The sequence below is a fragment of the Mus caroli genome, chromosome 18 (assembly GCF_900094665.2).
Source record: "Mus caroli chromosome 18, CAROLI_EIJ_v1.1, whole genome shotgun sequence".
NCBI lineage: Eukaryota > Metazoa > Chordata > Mammalia > Rodentia > Muridae > Mus > Mus caroli.
Window position 1 is genome coordinate 20,506,662 of NC_034587.1, and position 21,440 is coordinate 20,528,101.

A 21,440-nucleotide genomic window follows, 5' to 3' on the forward strand; every position below is an offset into this window, starting at 1 on the left:
TCTCTCTGTGTCTCTCTCTGTCTCTCTCTCTCTCTCCTCTCCCTCTCTCTATCTGTCTGTCTGTCTCTCTGCCATGCATGTGTGTGAGTGTGTGTGTGTGTATGTGTGTGTATCTGTGTGCGCCTCAGATCTCTAGTCCACAACTGCTTCCCTACATGACGTTTCTTAGAGCTTCTCTCCCAGCCTCTGAGGAGAACTGTTAAGGAGAGGCCTTCAAAGCCCTTGATGCTTATGGCAGAGGAGCTGGGCACATGGTCCCAGAGAGCTGCTTTCTTCAAGGCAAACAATAAAGCACACAGAAGTAAAGCACACATGCCATCCTCCCTGCTTCGTGCTATCTATTTTTACAGCCAATAGGCAGGGAAAGATGAACAAGGCAAAGTTCCCTTTCCTCGGAAATCCCACATCCAGTGAGGGAAGGCAGATAGGAAGGTGACCAAATGTAATTAAATGTAAGTGACACTGAGAGGTGAAATGGGGCTGCAAAGCCTCAAGAAAAAGCCAGAAGGACAAAGCCACAGCCAGAGGACAGAACTTCAACTGGGCGTGGCAGAGGTGGTGGGAGGGGAGAACAGAAATGACTGCATCCACTTCCCTTAAAGGACAGAGTGTCCACTAACCCCTTCGCCATTCCTCCTAGACATCCTTGGAACTGCTTAGGACTGCTGCTGTCCCAACACAGAGACCTCACTAGTAATCTAGAGCCCCCAGGCTTAGTTTAGTTCATTCTGTCCCACAAGCTGTGTCACCACAGATCTGTTCTAATAGAAGCTGATAGAAAGGAAACAAAGGATTTTTCCTCCTACGTCTAAACTGATATCAAAGTTTGCATTAGAAAAAAAAAAGTGCTTTGAAACTAGCCTTCTGTGTACCTGTGTGTGTTTTCAGCCTGTTTACCAACTAAATCAACGCATTTTCAATGTTTTGAAAGGGACTGTGGGAATATATCTGACTGCCTTAGTAACTAGTATTTAAAACTATCTAGTAGACAGAGTAAGGAGTAAGAGTTAGTGTTTGGAGACTTCAGTGGCAATTTAAAATGAATATAGTTATTTTGTTCATTTAAATGTTTGGGAAACCTTGTATTCTTCTACCTGTGCCTCCTTTTCATCTTTCTTTTTCCTTGTTCGTGGAGTTGAGTCAGCAAGAGAAAAATATTCAAATTAGACTTGTCATACAGGGGGAAAGAATCTGGCTCTGTCCGGGTGGGCGGAGGGAAAAAGCGACTTTTTGTCAGTCTTTTGTATCTCAGCAGCTGGATTCATCGCTGCCATGGCAACAGACCACATGATGAGGTGTATTGGATTGCTGTGTTGAACACAAGGGGAGGAATGAACACAGCTTTTTATTGAAGTTAAAGGTTACTTTGGAGTTTCTTCTGGGGAAGTGTGTAAGGTCCCGTGCATTAGCGTTCAGCAGATGTAGTGCTTGTGCGGAAGAATTAGAGGCATGTTGGTGCGTTAAACTACAAAAGCAGGTAAGGTACAATCGGCGCTCCGGATCTGAACTCTCTTACCTCTGAGGCAGTAGTGTAGTTTGCTGGTTGGAATTTCACTCCCACCCCACCCCCATCCCGGCATGGGCTCGGGGAAATTTCTGCTCTCTTCCCTTCCCAAGTTCCCCACCTCCGCCTACACCTGTTTTTAACTGAAAGTCTCAGGTTCTAATGTGTTGTGAATTTTTCTAATGTATCTAATGGGTTGTGAGTTCTGTGGTTCTCTCTCCCTCTCTCTCTCTCTCTCTCTCTCTCTCTCTCTCTCTGTGTGTGTGTGTGTGTGTGTGTGTGTGTGTGTGTGTGTGTGTGTGTGTGTGAAAGAAACAGAAAGGAGGCAGAAAGCATAGTCATTAGTTTTGTAGGATCAGTGATCGACTGAGTGGATCGTTTTCTCGTTTTTCTCTTTGCAAATGTTCTGCTTTTTTCGGGGTTATTGGCCAAGCTACATGCTCAGTTAAGCAGGAGTTCCAGAGATTCTCCAGCAGGTTACTCAGTGAACTCACCCTGTGCAGGCTTTTCTTCCCTCTTGAGTCATACTGACTTCCAGCTCCAGTCAGCATCAGAGTTCCATTTTTCCCCACGCATTTTAGCATGTATGTCAATTTATCAGCATTCTTTTCTGTTATATACTGCAACTCTATGTGTACTAGAGGAATTAAAAACAGAAGTAAATACAATATGGGTGAGTGCAAAATGAACTCGTTTGCTTAGAGATAGCTGCCAGAACCGGATGTAAACAATGCAATGTGGCTTGGTGCACCCGGGAATGCCAGAGTGAGCAAAGACGCCTCCTACTGATTAGCTCACATGACACCCTGGCAGCTGGCATCAAGGAGGAGACTTTGAGATGCTCCAAGCAAGCCCATGAACAAAAGAAAACATCCTTATTGATAACTTACTCTGGCTCCTCGTTCAGATTTTACTGACATTTTATGTATTATTCCTTCAAAAGAATAGGATTTCTTTTATCTTTTAGCCAAGGGCAAACCAGACAACTTGTCTTACTTGTTCAAAGTTGTCTTGGTAGCTTGCAAAGGCAAGATCTGACTAAACCATTGCAAAGTTGGCTGATAGTATAGCCTATTCAACACCCACTAAGAACACTGTTTGGAAAAGACCTTCTGAGTGAGATAAAATCAATTATTTGCCACTTATTAACATTTAGGACAAGAACCAATATATTATTACAAGTTGAGTGTATACTATGCTTTCTCCAAAAGGAGAAAGTTGGGTTTTGTTAGACGTATTTTTGCACTGTTTTTATTGTTGTTTCCCTGCTATAGAGTTTTAATGTAGCTAAACTAACTCCCAAATTTCACCTAGGAGTTATAATCACTATTCTGAACATACTTGGCCATGCTTTTTTAAAAAGGAGGGACTGTTTCCCATGATAACAAACATCTAAGCATTGTAATCACAACTCACATTTGTAAAAGATTAATGCTTCTCTAAGAATTTGGTCTTTTCATTTTCTCTTTGTTGTTTATAATGTCATAACGTCCTTTCAGATTATCTTTTGAGATAAATATTTGACAACCACAGATTTTTACGAAAGGATGGGAAGTTTCCCCCAAATCAGAAAAAAACAAAACAAAACAAAACAAAACAAAACAGACCTCATAAATTTTTAAATGTGAAACTCTGAAATCTGGCAGCATCTTTGGTTTAAAAAAGAATGGTCTGGGTGGAAAAGAAGGATCTGTTTTTATTGAAAGAAAAAAAATCAAAGTGGGTGAGAAGGAAAGGGATGGCAAAGAAACAGGGAGAGAGGACATGACTCACGTGGTGACAGAAGGTGAAAGTTTCAATGTCGGTGCTCCCCCTCTCTCACTAGTACTGAAATATTCCGCACGTGACTTCATTAAGATTTTTATTGCTGAGATAAAACACCATGGTAGAAGCAACTTGCAAAGGAAAGGCTTCATTTCAGCTTGCAGTTGTAGTCTAGCACGCATGGAAGTCATGGCAGAAACTCAAGGCAGAACACTGGAGCAGGAACTCAAGCACAGATAGTGGGAGAATGCTATCTACTACCTTGGTCAACCTGTCTTCCTGTACACCCCAGGACCATGAATGGCTTGTCTTGAGATGATACTACTCAAAGTGAATGGGGTCCAAGCACAGAAATCATGAGTCAAGAGAATGTTCTACAGATTTGCCTCCAGGTCAATATTATGAAGGCAATTTTTGCTGTTAAGATTCCCTTTTCCCAGTTCTGGGCAGGTGTATGTCAAGTTGCCAACCCTTCCCCCCCCAAAAAAAAAAACAAAAAACGAAAAACAAAAACAAACAAACAAAAAAACAACAACAACAAAAAAAAACAAAAAGCAGTGAGTTGTACAGACAGGGTAGAATTGATAAAAAGCATGTTCACTTAACTATATCATGTTTAAGATATATGATACTGTACAGTTCATTCTTCTTCTGTGTGTACTTGGGGGAAGGCAGGGCAGGGTTTCTCTGCCTTTACCTCCCAAGAGCTGGAATCAAAGGTGTGCACCACTACTAACCAACTCAATATACAGTTCATTCTATTAGCTTATCTAACTCACACACACACACACACACACACACACACACACACACACACACATACACTACCTTAGGAGAATTCTCTCCTCCACCCTGTCTAAGCTAACATTTAACAAGAAGTGTATGCAGTAAACAGCCTATATCCAAATGTCAGGTTGTCATGTCATCGGACACCAGATCATAGGTAAGCATTCATCTCTGTAGCCATTGTCACAGAGGTCAGAAGACAGTGGCTTCTTTTGGATAGCCAGCAAGGTGTCTGAATGGGTAAAGGCACTTGTCACATAAGTTTGGAGGGAATAGTCAACCCCACAAATTTGTCCTGGAACCTCCAGACTTGTTATGACACCTGTTCCTTCGCGCGCGCGCGCGCGCACACACACACACACACACACACACACACACATTTGAAGACTTGTTTGAACAGAAGCTTCCTGTATAGAGTTGCTTTGCTACCCTCATTTGTAAGACGCAGAATCATTCCTTGGTGTACTCACTACAATCAGAAATACTGTCAAACTTCTGTAACTGAGTGTTTTCATCAGCCTGCGTCCAACTTGGAACTCCTGTTCATGTGAATGATTGGCACTGTGCTTTAAATTTTGTCTCTAATTGCTGGTACCACATAGATAGTCAGGTAGCCAATTATCTGAAAACCTTTACCTCTATGAAGTATATATTCAACAGAGCTATGGTGGATAATCAAAGGGACTCACATTGAGGCTTCTGGAAAATGTATGATATGTTCTGAACCCCAAGACAATATCTTAAGATAAACTGAAGATTAAGCCAATGAATGAGGATTCAATACCAGCTCTTGCAGCAGTATTAAGGATACTTTGACATTATTTTATTAAAATGTGGTTTATTATTGGCCACTGTAAGTTTTATATGAAGGGTTGGATTTTTTTTACTCTTTCTAGTGGTTCTTAAACTTTTCAAGTGAAAAAAGAAAGTAGAGATTCCATGTTCATAATGCCAGTGCAGATGACATTAGCAATAGTGACTAATTTGGAGAGTGGGATAGACTTAGAAAATGTGACTCTCTAGCTAATAAAGGGGCAATGTTTTCTAGAAAGAAAATAGAAATCTCTACTGTATTGTGTGATTCTCAGAAATGTGCTTCAACTTTAATTAATTCTATTAATAGCATTTGTAAATCAGTAACAATAGGTGTGCTTTGTTGTGCTCTTAAAGGACTGTATTATAAGATGATGTCGACTTTGCTAGAAAAACACTAGAGGCTTTCATAAAAAAATGATTAAGCTTATCAGGAATTAGACAATCAGTATCTTATAAGAAGAGAATAAACTCATTTCTAGGAAAAAGTCACTTGTTATACATTCAATATATAAAGAGCATTCACCTGGTTTCATATTCATAATAATTTCAGAGTAATTTTATAATTCTTGACTTCAGTACAAATGCTATGAAAGGTTCACAGTCTATGTCCTTTTAAAATCTTAATTACTTTGCATTTTCAATTTCACTTCCAAACCATATTTCATGTTCAAACTTCTTGATTCTGGATTATTTGAGGAAAGATTATATTCAGAAAAATAAATCCTCACCTCTCTACCTATTTCACACATGAGAGACAATGCTAGATGGATTAGCAGTTCCAGGATTTGGTGAGGATCCATGAGAGTAATATAGAAAATATAGAACTTGGCAGAGAAGAGCATGCCCTCAAGAGCAGAAGCATCACAGAAATGGCAATGTTACTTCTGGGAAACATTTTAAGGAAAATTAAAAGACAAATAACAAGCTAGAAGTTGCATTTATAACACACAAAAGATAAAGAGTGGTACCCAGGTGTTATGCTGTATGTCTGTACCCCAGCACTTAATGATCGGGAGCAGGACGATTGTAAGCTTTAGCCCAAACTGAACTGCTTAGCAAGAATTTCTGTCAAGAAAACAAAGTAATAACAAAAAATGAAGGGAGAGAGTGGAAAAGGAAGAAGGAAAGGAACTGAGAAGGGATAAGAGAGGAGAAGAAGAGAGAGGGAAATGGAAAAAAGAAGAGTGGATATGGAAAGGGAAGAGATTTATGAGATGCCTCCCAAAAAAGTAGTAAATAACAGAAATTGGTTTTTGGGTTTTTTTTTTTCACATAGCTACAATTTAACCACATAGGAGAATTCACAAACCTGCTCAAGGAGCAGGTCATCAGCACACTACCACCTCTGTCTGTCATTGCCACCACAGTAACCATACACTGACAATCTGGCATCAGGCAATTTTCATGTACCACTTAATTCATACCACAACCTAGGAAGTAAACGTGTTGCTAATTTCTTAATGACCAGAGTCCCAGTAATTGCAGGTCTGGGATGTCGGATCAGAGTCAGCTCTGTCCACCATGCTGAGTCTTCACCTACCTGCTCTTCTGTCAAGTTTAAACTAATTCACTCTGAATGCCCCGAAGCCATGTGCACTTGAAGAGTTTCAGATGACAGCAGCCTGGACAACAGACCAGAAGGAGTCAGTACTGAAGGGGCTGAAGTGAATCATCATACCATATCATCAGTATCATCATCCCAAAGATGACAATAGGAGTCCTGCAGTCTGAGAGAGTTTTTGTCTGTCCTTAAAATAAAATGGGTAGGAACGCCTGACTTAGATTTTTAAGCCTCTTTTAAAATTGTCTCTTACTGCCCATGGCATTTGAGCAACATCATTATGGTGAAGGAAACAGAGCACATCTAATGCAAGCATTTCTGATAAGAATAGCCACAGCCGTCCCATTAGAAGTCCATCATTCCACATCATCTCCGTCTTCAGTTGTGTAGCACATCACACATCTGTTGATGGCATGTAAATAGGACGAGTTTTATAAAGTTGTTCCTCTCATTAAAATCTTTTGTTTTGATTTTTACAAGTAGCAGTTGTTTGTGTTTCATAGGAGTGTTCCCCTTGCAAGTTAAAGGAATTTCTGTTGAAATTCTATCGATCAATTTGACTGACATAGTTAAGTCTCTACTTCAAATAATGTGCTTCATTCAAATAATCTACAAAGACACCTGCAGGACTCTGACCTTCTGACAGAGAATGTCTGTTGCTCGTGGGAGTAATGAGAGAAAATGAAATCTCTCTCATGCTTGGGATTTGAATAATACATCACTTTGTCCATTGCCATCTTGCTGAAAACTAAATGTTCTGACATTTTTGCAACCTAAGGGAGCAATTGAGCAGTTAGAATATCAAGCCAGAGCCTGGCCAAAGCCTAATCCTGAGTGGCTAAGAAGGAGCCACCAAGGTCAAGTGAGTGATTCCTGGCAGAACTCAATTAGACCTAAGTACAAACTTGGACTCTGATCTCTGTCCTCAAGATGTGGATTTCTGGGTGTGAGTAGGTTGTCAGCCTTGACCTAGAAGAATTCTGTAGACAGTTACTTGCCTTGAAATCCAACTGAAATGTGCATGCTGACTGAGGCAGAATTAAGAACAGGAAAACATACAGACACAAGGCAAAGCAAAAACAACGCCTCTGTTGTACTGGCTACCCAGGGACAGTACTGCTGCCGTGGGCTGTGAGTGATGAATAAGCCACATGTGGAGGCAAAGGAGATTTGAGGACACTGTAGCTTGGGAGAGCAAGAATGTAGGGGGCATGTCTAGAGATATATAGAAGATGGCAGAAAAAGGGTAAGCAGAGACCTGTGTCTGAATGACTAACAGTTTTCTTGACACGTTTGTCTAAGCCTCCTCTGCAATGAGAAGGCAGTGTGTTGATAATGATGTTACTGGGCACGTGCACTAGCCAACTGCTGCAAGAAGATAACAAGGAAGAGGGATTAGAAGAATCACCTAAATTCTCACCCCTTGATTACTGAGGAAAAACTCCCAAGGGGTACAGGAGTGGAAATCATCTCTAAAAGCCAGTCCACTTCATCAAACATCTCAAATGGATGCTTCTCTGTGGCCAAATGGCCATTTTATTTGATTTTTCTTTCTCTATTTGGGAAGATGTAAACTATAGGCCTCTGAAAGTATCTTCTGCAAATTTGTTTGTGTGTGCACACATGCATATGAACATGTATGTGTATATGAAGGCCAGAGGTCAGCCTTGGGTATTGTTCCTCTGATACTATGTCCTAATTAATATTAACTTTCAACTTCAACAGCCTAGAGTCATCACCTGAAAAAAAATTAGATAATTGTCCTCATCAGATAGCCTTGTGTGAGTGTCTGTAAGAGACTGTCATAATTGCTAATTATTGTACGAGTGCCCTTGTGGGTGATATTATTTCCTAGGCAGATGGTCAAGGCTATACAAGAAAGCTGGCTAAGAATGAACATAGCAAGCCAGTAAGCAGTGCTTCTGTCCTGGATTCCATTCCTTGAGTTGCTTTTGGTCCGAGTGTTTTAATGCAGGAACAGGGGGAAAAAACTAGAATATGTCATTCCCCTTTTGGTTTGGCTGGTGTGGTTTGGTTTGGTTTGGTTTGGTTTGGTTTGGTTTGGTTTGGTTTGATTTGAGATCAGGATTCTCATTGAGACCTGTGCCTTATTGATTAAGCTAGGGCAGGCCACAGAGCCCAAGGATCTGTCTGCCTTCTCTTCCCCAGATCTTGGGTAGTAAGCAAGCACCAACATGCAAAGCCATATCAACATTTACTAATTACTTTATCTATTTCCTTTTTAAAGATGGAAGAAATAGCCCAGACTAGTGGTGCATGCCTTTAATAAGAGAAAGAGGCAAGTAGACCTCTGTGAGTTTGAGGTTAGCATGATCTATATAGTGAGTTCCAAACCAATCAGATCTATACAATGAGGCCATATCTCAGAAACAAACAAAAAAGATAAAGGAAATCAAACTCCATGATTTGAACAATTTAGATAACAAAGCATCTTGCCTTTAAGCCTTCAATGGCCTCACCAGCAATAGCTATCTACTGCTAGAACTTGCCTTTCCTAGGCAAGAGCAATGACTGTGCTCCATTGGTAAAGCACTTGTCTTGCAAACTTGCTAGCTTGAATTCAATAATTAGAATTCATGTAAAAGCCAAGCCTGATGGAATGCTTAAAACCTCAGTTCTGGGGGAGATGGGAGATGGAGGCAAGCAGAAGTATGAGTTTGCTGGCCAGGGAGACTGCCCGGCATGGTGAATTTCCAGGGTGAAAAAAAAATCCTCTCAAACAAAGTGAACAGCACCTCTGCCCCCCCCTCTCTAAATTATGAATTTTAACATCTATCATTTTGAGTATTTAACATTCTATTAAATGAATGCTTTGAATTTAAATATTCTCTTCCGATATAATCCTTTGATTAGGGCAGGCTTGAGCAAGAGAGGAAGCCTAAATCAAAGAGGAAACCTACTTTACCAGTTACTTTACTGGCATTTGAGTGTTTCATGCAGTTACAATTAAGTTAGACCACAGTTATAGGGGGCATTAATAAAGACAAAATCCTGGAGGTAGTATAGGCAATATAAGTAGCACTTGATTGTAGATTAGTGTATCCTGGATCAGACAGAACTTATCAATAAGGAAGAAATTTATTGTGTGCTTATAACATTGGGAAAGAAAACAATGCACATTGTAAAATAAGTTACAACTGAGTCACTGTTAATTAGGTATAATAAAACAAGCTTAGGAAGTAACACAAAAAGGGGGAATTTTCAAACAGCTTTATTGTCATAACATTGGTAATAGACTATTCTACTTACATCATACACAAAAGATGTTGACCTATTGTACATAGCACAAGTCATCACTGAAAACACAAACTGCCCACAATGTCTCCCCAAGCCCCTTGGCAATGCCTCCTACCCACTCCTTCCTCCTCCAGGCAAGCACAGGTCAGCCTTAAGTCATTATTGGTTGTTTGATTTTCTACAATTTATGTACACAGGCCTACATAGTGAAGACATTTTTGCCTGGTTTCTCTTATTCGGAACAATCATTTTGTGATTCAACCACATTCCACATTGTTGGATCATCAAACATGATTATTTTTATGACTTTAATCATTTCTTATTTGCCATTTACCTGGTATTCGGCATTAGGTTGTTTATAATTTGTGACTATGCAAATAAAGCTGCTGTGCCAATTCATGTAAATATCTTTAAGCAGATTGTTTCCTTCTGAGCAAATATCTAAAAAAAAAAATTAATGATCTATGAAGGAAAGGGGGTTCTATGCTGCAAAAAATCTGGACTACAGTTCACAATATTGACATTTAAGTATTCCCATGTCAAAGAAATGGCATTAGGAGCATTTTTTTAAATGTGTAAGTAACAGCCAATAATGGTAAGAACTTTCTCAGAAAGACACTCAGAAATGGACATGCACATCAGTTAACCCCTAGGACAATCCTAAAAGACGGGTGTTAACATTCCTTCCTTCTCAAGCTGGCGCAGTGCTGCAGGCTGTGTGCTGAGCCTCTGCTGTGCTGCCTCCCCACGTGACGAAGGAGCATACAGTGAGTAAAGATTTCTGTATCCTTTCATGAGGGATGGAGATCAGTGACCTAAAGTACCTGTGCAAATTCATAGAAATAATTTGTAAAATTATTTATTAATTAAAATTAATTATACATACATGAGATGATAAGGTCAATAACCTTATATAAAGACTTAGTAGGATGTCTGTGGAAAATATTAAAATTTGTAAAATAGGGACGGACGGGACATAGATGACTAGGTCACAAGCACATAAGAGAAAAACCATAAGAAAACTGCTAAGCTTCACTCTACTCAAAGAAATTAAAAATGAGCTCCCGGTGCACAGCTATCAATCATCAACTGTTTTTAGATGTGTTGTCGGCTGAGTCCTCTTCCATCCTCCTAGCAGTAATACAAGATGATATTGAGGTTGGAAGCCATTCTCTTAGCTTGTTGTCGGGAACAGAAACAAATGTAGTAGTTCTGGGAAGTCATCCATGTGCAGCAGTGACTCGAAATAATTGCAGCCTATGATTAAAATATTATTTTTGGAGCCTCCTGAAGAAATAATCTGAAATGGACATAAAGACTTTTGTACAAATGATCCTTTGACAGCATCACTTATAATGATGGAAAATAGTAACAGGGAATGTCTCATAATAGGCAAGTGTGTAAGTAAAGTCACTCCATGGTCAATAAATGCTATGTACCCAGTAAATGTGAATTTAATAAGCATTATTTTACAATAATGAGATTTACTACAAATTTCCTGGAAAATAGTTGTATGATATTTTAACTCATTTAAAATATTTATGACCATTTACACAATAATTCTACTTCTAGGAATTTCTGAAAAGAAAATATTTTACCCCAAATTCATAAACAATGGTCATGAGGGCAGTATTATTTAAGACATTAAAACTTTAACAAAAAGTAGATACTTGAGAATGGAGAAATGCTTGAATCAATTATGATATATCCACATAATGAAAAACCATTCTAAGACCCTTATAAAAATGTTTCTTGAGAGACAATATGCTTTTTTATAAAATAGTATATGGCGTGTGACACTGTTACTGGAGACTAGGGGCAAGAAGAAACAAAAGGAAATTGAGCACAGTGTTAGCAATGACTGTACCCACAGTGGGATCTAGTGCTTGCTTTTCTTGCTAAGATAGAATCCCGGTATGAGCAGAGTTGCATTAGCTACTGTTCCTGTTGCAGTGATAAGACGCCCAACAGGAAGCAAACTTAAGGGAGAGGGGGTTATTTGGGCTCACAGTTGCAGGGTGCAGTTGTCATAACAGCCAGAACTTGAGACAATGGGCAAGTTTCACCTTTTTGTGCTGTCCAGAAACCAGGTTTAGGGATTGTTGCTGCCCACCTGTAGAGTGGTCCCTCCCACCTCACTTTACCTAATCAAGATAATCCCTCACAGACGAGGCATGAACAATGGAGATTATTCTAGATCCTGTCTGCTGGACAACCCATATTAAGCATCACAAGGGAGAAAAGGTTTGTTTGCCTGTGGTTTGAGGAGACACAGTCCATTGGTGTGAAAATGTGGCAGCAGGAGTTGTTTGTGGCTGAGGTACAAGGACATAAGGCTGCTTTCTCATATCTGAGCAGATATGAAGCAAGCAGAGACAAATGTTGTTGTCAGATGATTCTCTCCCTCTCACTTTTGGCTCAGTCTGGAATCCTAGCCCAGGAGATGACGCAGAAGTCCACAGTCAGTGCCGAGCTTCTCACTCTGCCCTCTGTAGTCCTCTCTGGAAATGCCCTCAAAAACACGCTCAAGGCTGTCCCTCCCTAATGCCCAGGCTTCTCTGAATCCAACTGAGTTGGCAGGGGGAGGTAACCATAGCATTGATTAGTTTTTTCCTATTTGCCTTCCTGTGTGCTATGAATGGTTCCCCGGAGATATGTTTACAATGCTGTGATATGAATTCAGTTAAAAAGTCAGAATTTGAAATTGAGTATTCAGTGTGACACATCTGTGAGAACAAACAAGGCCAGAGTCATGAGAAAAAGTCTGAATTTTATCTTATCTACTGTTTTTGGAATTTCATTGTTGTGTGTTTGTTTGAGCCAGGGTCATACTCTGTAGTCTTAGCCATCCTGGAACTCACTATGTAAACCCAGGCTGACATAGAACTCATAGACATCTGCTTGACTCTGCCTCTTCGGTGTTAGGATTAAGGGTCTGGGTCACCACGCCTGGCTTAGGACTTTTCTAAAGAGTAAAGAATCAGAGAAAAGGTTCTTCCTAGCATAACATGGCCACTGTAATCATGATTTTGAGCTTACAGCACTGTGGTTCCCTGCTGTGGTCTACAAAAGACTGACTTTGTCAATGATCAGTTACCTATGGGAAAAGGACTCTTGGGACCCTCTCCCTCATTATTGAACTATAAGCGACTGAAGCTTCCAGCAGAGGAGCAGTCATTGTCTTTAATTCTGCACCTTTGATGTCCCACTAAGTTGCAATGGACAGTTCAAAGCTGCAGTCGTATACACATCCCTGGTTTTAACTCAATGAGTCAGTCTCAAAACAAAGCAAAAAACCATGAAAGAGGACAGATTGACAGAGATGGGATGTTAGAGTAATTAGAATGCATTTTACATGCATAAATATATCAAAGAACAAATTTTATTCATTAAAGAAAGTGACACAAAGAAGTTACTTTGTGAAAAAGAAGGCCTCAATTTGTGATAAGAAATAAAAGAAAGCAAAAAGAATGCAGCGAGCTTTTCTTAATGCAGGTTCCAGAAACATCACTCTATGGGCGGGGGTGAGGCCAGGGGTTTACAGCCCCTGTCTGCCTTGTGTGAGGCCCTGGGTTTGGTTCCTGGTATGATGGTAATATTGATGGTGATGTTGATGAATGTGCTGGGGGGGGTAGTGATGATGGTGGTGGGGGTGGGGACAGTGATTATTGTGTGATTATTATGGTGGTGGTGCTGGTGATTATTGTGGTGGAGGTGGTAGGCATGGTGCCATCATCATGACCGTTGTCATCATTATCCCACTCCAGTCTGTTAAAAAGAGAAACTGGTTTATGTAAGAGAAGCCCACATACAGGTGACTTCATCCTTGATGCAGAGTCAGAGGACATGCCCAAAGCATCACACTCCCTGTTTCTAGGCTCTGCTTGTTTCTGCCTGGGCCTTACTGGCTACTATTGAAACAAACAAACAAACAAAAAAAACCCCAGATCTGATGTCTTTCTCCAGCTCCCAGACAGGAGCTTTCCTGCTAACAATGAGTGACATAACAGCCTCCCATCCACACTGCAGAGGATTTTTCTTAAAAGCCAATCCCAGCTTAGGCTATGTGCCCAGCTCTGGGCACTCAGCATGGCCAGGTCATGACCATGACCCCAAGACCCGGTACATTTGTCTGCCTTTCTGTCTGAAAGAAAACAGACCCCGTGCACAGATGCCATATGAGAACGCTGGTAGGAGAGTGTGACAGATGTCAAGTGACAACAACTAACACCTAACAAGAAACAAGGTGGTGGTCATCTTGTTCAAGCCTTGTGGACTTTCACACTTGATTGAATCTACTTTCAAATGAGGAAATTCAAAGTCTTGGAAACTAAACTCCAAGAACCTAACATCCTCACACATCAGGGATTTTAATCCAAATATGTCTGACTTCCTGGCCAAGCACTCTCTCTAAACTGCTTGCCTTCCTTAGCTTCCTGAAGTTACTATGTGTTCAACCAAAGGAAAGACAGCAAGGTTCTCCATTTCTATGAGTGAGAAATATAAAGAGAGCATGCACCAATTTTAATCTCTTCTGAATTAAGCCCCTGGGTGACAGGTTGCTTCTTTCCCCCTAAGGAACAATGTTTTGAGAAGAGCTAACAAAGCAAAAGTCAGAGTGTATCCCTTAGGTAAAACATTTACTCTTTCCCATACATTAAAACCAAAGGCTGTGAGATAACTCCGTAGAGCTCTTGCCACGAAAGCATGAGGACCTGTGTTGAATCCACAGAGCCCACAGGGTTCTGATGTGTGGCCTGGGTATGGTGCTGTGAGTCTATAATCTCGGCACAGGGAAGGCAGACAAAGGCGGGTCTCTGGGGCTGCCTGGCCAGTCAGCCTAGCCTACTTGGTGAGTTTAAGATACTTAAGGTAGACTTAAGGCAGACTTAAGGTCTACCTGGAAGACCCTGTGTCTAAGAATAAGGTGAACAGTGGCTGAGGGACAACACCCACTGCTGTCCTCTAACATCTGTATGGATGCACACACCTGTGTGTTCACACACACACAGACACACAGAGAGACACACAGACACACACAGAGACAGAGACACGGGCACAGGGGTTGTTTCATACTCTGACATTGATTTTTGTTTTTAAAGAGACAGAACCCAATCTGTGCTTGGTCCTTAAGGAGTATTTTTGAGAGCACACTAGGTACTCTGAGTGACATAAAAGGAAACACAGCCTAAGTTAGGACACAAAGGAAAGGGGGAAAATGGAACATTCAAAGTGGGAGAGGAGTGAACGGCAACCCAGAAACAATAGTCTTTGTAGGTCTGGCAGCTCCCCAACCACAGCAGACAACCTAAAAGAAGCCTTGGGTTATTTATACCTGCTGAGAGTTTGCTGTACCTACTGATTAAGACTCCAGGACGGACACACTAGCCAGGTTTAGTGGAACCTGAATGCTCTAAGGTTTGTGTTTCCTGTCCTTGGTTCTGAATGAATATAAAAAGCAAAGCCCTCACCTCTTCATGGTTCCAAGGGGTGATTCCAAAAATAAACAGAAGCACTAGCTTTCGCCAGGACATCATGTCCCCGGTTCTCTTTCCAGAACCCACAGGATGTGCGCGTTGCTCTTGAAGTCTGTCCACAGCACACCAACTGCAAGGTCTGCACTTGTGCCCTGCTGAGTGGCCGCGTTTGCCAAAGCTGCATTTTGTAGATAATTCCAGCGGAACAACTGCTGGATGAGTAATTTGTAGTCGGAGCACCGGCAGAGCCTTGAGATTTATTTAGTACCACGTTCTTCAGTCTTCATTCAAAAGAGGTAAAATTCCACGCGTTGAGTGAGGTGGTAAAAGTGCCTTGAACTTGCACCATGGAAGCAGACCTCAATTTCTGGAGGCTCTGCTCTGTGAATGGTGATATACTATATACTCTGGCCAAGCAGGTGCTAAGTCCCTCTGAGCCAGAAAAAGAAAAATGAGAGGAAAAATTGTTACCCTGCAGCTCTTTCGTGCCTTCATTTTTAAAGAATTTTTAAATGATTTATTATTTTTAATTATATGTGCTCATGTGTCTGTGTGTGTGTGGGGGGGGGGGTGCATTTGAGTGTACTGCTCACCGTTGTCCAGAGAGGGCATAGCATTCTCTGCTGCTGGAATGACACACAGTTGTAGACCAGAGGATGAGGGTTCTGATAGCCAAGTTCAGGTCCTCTGCCAGAAGAGAATGTGCCCTTGACTGCTGAGCCATCTTAGTCCTTGCACCCTTGCCACAAAATCTAGCCAAACATAGCAAATAAGAATATTGTAAGTCTTGAAGTTGAATTTGGATTTAAATACCATTTGACACCAGAACTGGCTTAGATCCACACATCCAGATTTGGATAATGCCGCTGTCACTTAGACCTGCCTGCTCTCTTATGTACTCATACAGAGATGAACTATCCCCACATTCTTTGGGTGGTCTCAGAATTGCAGTCCTCTATACTCCTGGCCCTAATGTTGTGTGGGTTGAGGTCTCTTTTTCCACTTTATCAGACTCCACAGGCCCCTTGCCAATGTCCACCAAAAACTCCACTCATGTTGATTCATTGAGCAACATCACTGAAGACTAGAGGTCAGCAATGAGAGGAGAAGCCACAGGTCTCAGTCATCTCACCAAGCGGTCTCCTCTGCATTCACTCATTTGGCCTTGGTCTACTTGTTAGAAACACAAACGTTCTTAATCACACCATGCCTAGAAACATTGTTCCTCTCTGTATCTGTTCGCAACAGTCATGCATTCAAATGTATCAAGACACAAAGGGTCTTCCAGGGGCCTCTTTGAAAGAGAATAGAGGTTATACCTGCAGAAAAGGAAGTCTCCCGTTATATCTCTCAAAACACTCAGTTTGCTATATTCTGAGATTCACATGAATGGCTGAAATTGCTAAAATTTTATTGCTGAAATCTATTAGTAGCTAAAAGATTCACAGAACTTTGCATAGTGTCTGATATATCGAGCATGATTGCTGGAGATGACAGTGGGGATGGTAAATATGACATCCATGGTGATGATGGTGGTGAAGGTGCTTACTGGATAATTAGTGTCTGTAGTAACCTACTTCTCTGAGTAACATTTACAGCAATTACAAAGAATTATTTTTGTAATCATTTTTAATGTCTGTCTTCTCCATTGTGGCTGTTAGGATCCCTGAGGGTAGAAACTATTTCTGTCTTGTTTACCACTGTGTGTTACCACTGTGTCATCTGTGTCTGGCCCACATTTAACTCATTGCTGCACTAATGAAAGGTAAATAGACAAATGGACAGCTCTTAGTTTCAAGGGGGTTTTTGTCTCTTTCAAGTTATAGCTTTATAGAGATAAACGTGGGGCAGGAGAGGAATGCTGAACATTCTTTAGATGCTGTGGGGACCTTGTTAGTTCTATTAGGTTTGGGAACAGCCAGCAGGAGCCAGTCTGTTATTCACTTCTTGCTTGTATATAATTTCTATTCTTACCGTGACATTAGCATCATCCTTGTTAAGTGTATCCGTATCCTAAAAGCTCTTACAAAAACAACAGAGCATCTATGTCTCATTAATATAAACCTTGTCCATTAGGTTTCCAAGGTACTCCAGAAAACCTACCAGGGCCACAATTCATTTGAAATAGGTGGGGATTTCCTCTACTGTTTTCTGTAACGGCTGTTTTAGTTTTTATCCACTCCGTTGAGTTACTTGTGGATCTAAGAGTTACTTGTAGATCAGATCTATGTTCTGGATAGAAAAGCGTGCTCTGTGTGGTGATGAAGTTCATGAAGGCCTGTGTATGCCTGCCAAAAACCAAAGATGGTGGATTTGCAGCCACCCTCCCCAGTGAAGGATGCTCCCTCTCTCTGCTAAAACGAGAACTCTGGGTCCACACTAAGAGTGTGTATATAGCAGGGTTCTCTGCTTGCCTCCCCTGACCAAAACAACCCCTGCTGGTTTAGGCTGAGGAATCTTCTGACTAAAAGTGTGTTGCATAATAAAGGCTAGAAGGCTGGAGAAAAGACTTTTATTTTGTCCCAAACAAAAAAAAATGAAACCACAACAAATATTTTCCAAGTCTATCTGTCTGTCTGTCCATCCATCCATCCATCCATCCATATATCTGTCTGTCTGTCTGTCTGTCTGTCATGCTAAGGTTCCTAAATAAGCACTTGGCAGCTTTCCCAGAACAGTGTTATCTCATCATGGTTACTGTCATTCTTTGTAATTAGTATGATTCTTGAGATCTCATTGCATCTCATCCTTGTCTTGCCAACCACAAGAGGCAGTTCCCCATGAACCTAGCATTTAAGATGTTCTATACACAAAGTCACCAAAGCACCTCTTCTTTAGCACTTCATTTTCTCTTAGGCAGGATCCTCACCTCCCCAGCAACAAAGATACATTCCCTAAGGCTTTAATCCCCTTGGAATTTACTTCTCTTTTCAAAAGTGAAGTCAATGAGAAAACAGTGATTATCTCTAGAACTGATTTGACATCAGCCTCCCAGGACAGCTCTCACCATCATACACGCTTGTGTGCTGGGTTTGCAGTTCTGTCTCCTGGTTGGCTTACATTGATAAAATTTAAAAACTCTCCCTAGTGTGTGCCCACACAAGATGTGCATGATCATGCACTACCAAATGCTCATTTCCACTGCCTGAAGACTTAGTTTCTAATGAATTGTACATAAACCTTAATTAACATGAAGAAGTCCATCCAGAAAAACACTTTAGAAAGTGTCTTTTCTGTTGATATTATTGTAATTGTCATCCAACAGGGAACTTAATGATTTTCTATAACAGTGGATAAGACTTAATGCAGAGTGGTAGGAGGCATGGCCCATGAATTGTCCAGGTCTAATGAATTTCAGGTCCTATGACCAGATGGAGAAACCCAGTCAGCAATGTGAAAGGAGGCGTGTCAGTACTCTGAAGTTTTAGACAATATTTTCATGCCTTGAAATGCATTTTTCAAAATCACACCTTCATAATAGAAATGAAACTAGAAACTGTCAGAACATATTCTTAGCCCCTTTTTGTGCTAAACAGTGTGAATCCACAAGCCACTTGAATTTGGTTTGACAATGATGATGAGAAATTCAGTTGTGGCTTTTGAAAAGTTGAAGAGTTAGCTGGACATGGTGAGGCACACTTGTAATTACAAGTCAGAGGAAAAAGATTGCTAAGCTCATGGCAAGCCTAGGGCACATGATAAGTTCAAGGCCACACTCTGGGCTACATAGCAAGACATTGTCTAAAAAAAATCAAGCCAATAAGTAAGTACCTAGGAATAGAAATATAAGGAAGAACTGCACTGTGTTCCTCATGCAAATGCATCTCCCTGCCTTGCTGTCTGACAGCCTCACGCTGTCAGAAGAACAAAGCCACAGGAAGAAAAGCATGCATAGGTCTCAATGGGAAGGGGCCTGGCAGGAGACCACAGGTGGGGATATGGGGGGAAGGGAGGAAGGGAGGAAGATCACAAAAACACAGTTAAAAAGTCTCCATGATATCTAACACTTTATATGCTGATTTAAGTAAAAAAATAATATTTTTAATATAGGTTTATTTACTTCATAATATGTATTTACGTCACTTTCATTTAAATTAAAAATACTATATGCAGTTAAACAAAGATACCACAAGGCCACTCTCCTTCCATTCTGTGAGTTATAAAATATCTTCATTCAAAAATTAGAATGTGTTAGCTGGGAAGTAAAAGGTAATCTGTTCATTTCTAAATAGCCTTGTAGTGAAACTGTCAATATTCCACGGACATTTGGCCTCTTTGATATTCTTCACAGTTATCCAAAAAAAAAGAAAAAAAAAATCTCTCACCAAGGAAAAAGCTTCACAACATATGCTAACGAAGTGAGTCTGGTTGTGTGTGTGGCTATTGTATAGATCTCATGCACAACCAACAGAGTTGAAATCTTTAAATGTTCTATGAAGATAGTGATGATGCAACCTCATTTATTTCAGTGAAATCTTAATTATTTCTTCTAAGAGAGTCTTTCCTCATTACATCTCCCCATCTCTTTAAAACAGGAAGAACCTATAAAGCAATAGAGAGAAGCCCTCTTGTTTTCTTTTTAAGTATTAATTTCCCATTGCCTGGGTTCCCGTGTGCTTTCTTCTCTCTTACACTGAGTGCCTCCAACCAATCCCTGCTTAGAGATAGGAGCCTCTCCAGGTCCCACCTTAGTTCCCATGGCTCCCCTTCCCCTAAGGTTTGAGTCTCTTCCCAGCTGTACTAGCTCCGGGAGTAAATCCCTCAATTAGGGCCCTCATTAGCTGCTGCACACAGAATCTGTTTGCCTTCCTTCTGTCCTTTCTCTATGACTTGTCTGCCACTCTGCCAACCTGAGGTCACTGCAGAGATCTAACAGACATTTGCTCCAGGTGTCCGTGATACTGTGAAAGGGACAGTCCTCTGAGTGACAGGAAAGAAAATAAGCACAGCCATTCATGTGGCCATTGTGAGAATACTCACAGGAATGTTGGAGTGTGGAAGTGGGGAGTGAGTGAATATCAGAGAATTAGGAAAAGCTGCCCAGGAGCTGAGATGCTAATTTGAACTGGAATCCAGGACAGAATATTCCAGGCAAATGAATTAGCAGAAGGGAGGGCCCTGGGGCACATGTGCCCACAGTACAGTTTGTGAACAGAGACCCTGGCTAATAATAAACCCAGAAGACAGGTGGCTCAGGATCATGGTTTTAAGGCTGTGGGACTTTAAATTAGAGGCAGGAGGCAGTCTGTCCTGCTTTTACTTGATGTTCTCTGAGAGGCATCTTAATTGACCACAGAGGCCTTTTAGACACAACAGGCAGAGCAGCTAGATTAGATCATGTAATACAAGCTGCAATAACAGAAGTGGTGTGTCTTAACAAAGATGGATACTTACAGTGCAATCCAGCTAGAGGAGAGTCCCCAGGACATCAGAAACCAAATCATGCAGCACGGCTACCACCCTAAGAGCAAAGGTGGGCACCTTGGATTTTTTCAATTCACAAGGCAAAATTCATCAAGTGCAGCAGGCTGGTGTGGACACTTTCCTAAAGTTTAGCTACAGTCAGCATCCTCTGCATTCCTGTCTCCAGTCTTTTCCTCTTATTATGTCGGCCCTTTTAATACTCTCCTTCCCCTACCATTCTGGTGGGGCAGTCTCTCTTCTTGGCTGTCTCACGACCTTGATCTGTTAGAAGAAAGAGGTGAGAGATACCAGTCTCCTGTTCTCAGACAACCTAGACTTTTGTGTATTATGAAGAGCCCTAGAATAATCATGTTTCTAAGAACTCAACAAACCACAGTTAGTGGTGAATGCTACCTGCCTAGAGAACATTTCCAAGATCATCTTGAAAATAATTCCCAGTAACTTTGTGAAGAAAAATGTTGTTTCTGTGTATATAATTTTAAACAACAATGCTGCTTATATATGTTGTATACATGTTGTATGCATATATATGTATATTTCATATTGAGTCAATTTCTCATACTTAGCAATGTATTTAAAACTAAAAATGACTAGCCATTTCCCTCTGTTTTCATTCTTCCCTGCATTATTATAGCCTTTCTTTACATCCTTTTACAAAATGCTGGCATAAACCAAAGGTCTCATTCGTTTGAGTCCTTTGAAGCCAATGCATAGGCCTTGGTATAATGGCACAATTTCGAAACATTTTTCTATCAGATAGAACCAGAGAGCAATGGGTTTCTTGCTTGAAAAGGTACCTGGGGACCCTAGTGTGGGTAGCAAAACATTTGTCAATTTCAGGAGTCTCCTG

General features: G+C 40.9%; 1 protein-coding gene across 16 annotated transcripts in view; it reads left to right on the top strand.

Moving 5' to 3' along the window:
* The window catches only part of Dtna (dystrobrevin alpha), a 342,602-nt gene that overhangs the window by 181,536 nt on the left and 139,626 nt on the right, over window positions 1-21,440 (top strand). For 4 of the 16 annotated variants that reach the window (XM_029471849.1, XM_021151028.2, XM_021151026.2 and 1 more), the window contains exon 1: window positions 1,256-1,477. The exons of the other annotated variants lie outside the window; for them this stretch is intronic. The gene's annotated coding sequence lies outside the window, so the exon portion shown is untranslated. Of the gene's footprint in view, window positions 1-1,255; window positions 1,478-21,440 lie in introns of those variants that run through there. 16 annotated transcript variants of the gene reach the window in all.